At 40.7% G+C, this 751-nt stretch overlaps 1 non-coding gene across 1 annotated transcript; it reads left to right on the top strand.

The window, feature by feature from the left end:
* Positions 1-376: 376 nt before the first annotated feature.
* Positions 377-450, top strand: trnai-uau (transfer RNA isoleucine (anticodon UAU)). The gene has a single exon. It is a non-coding gene; the product is annotated as a tRNA-Ile (tRNA).
* The last annotated feature ends 301 nt before the right edge of the window (positions 451-751 follow it).

Here is a 751-nt window from a genome sequence, read left to right as displayed (position 1 = left end):
GTCCCTAAAAGGTTTATATTCCTTGGCTCACAGAATCAGACATTACATTTTTGTTGTTATGGCAGATTTCATGGTGTAATAGACAGCACTATGTAACTCACAGCAATAAAGCTCAGTGGACTTTGCAATTGATGATTTCGTCACTGTGTACAACTGCACTGAATTGCTCTTTAACAAAAGTTTCTCCACATTTGCTTTTGAAGTTTAATTCAAAAGTTGGCTGCAGAATAACCATTTGTCAGAGGGAACAATAAGTGTCAACTTTCACCTATGCTCGGTCGAAAAAGTGGCTGTAATCTTGTTGACACCAAGTCTACAATTTCATGGAAAGGTTCCCTTCAGTGCTGCACCAAAAACTGCAAAATGAACGGAGAAAGGTCGGTTAGCTCAGTTGGTCAGAGCGTGATGCTTATAACGCCAAGGTCATGGGTTCGATCCCCATATGGGCCATGTGGGTTTTGTTTGATGAATGACCCCTTGTCAACAAACCACCTGTTTGAACTTGTGTTGCTTATAACATTGCTTGTAAATCACAATCTGCTAAGACATGTTCCAAGTACATGAGAGTGTGTTCTTGATTACAAAACTTTACCCATGGATTTGTGCTTGTTTACAAATCTTGGACAATGCAGAGAAAAGTATGAAATCAGAGGGACTCTGGCATTAGTGTAAGGCTCTCGATCGCTGTGTGAATAGGTCAAAGAAGCAATTCCAGAGGCATGCAGACAACCTGCATCCTCCCCATCAAATT

The sequence above is a fragment of the Electrophorus electricus genome, chromosome 5 (genome assembly GCF_041902795.1).
Source record: "Electrophorus electricus isolate QZ-2024a chromosome 5, ASM4190279v1, whole genome shotgun sequence".
Lineage (NCBI taxonomy): Eukaryota > Metazoa > Chordata > Actinopteri > Gymnotiformes > Gymnotidae > Electrophorus > Electrophorus electricus.
This window is presented reverse-complemented; position numbering and strand designations above follow the sequence as displayed.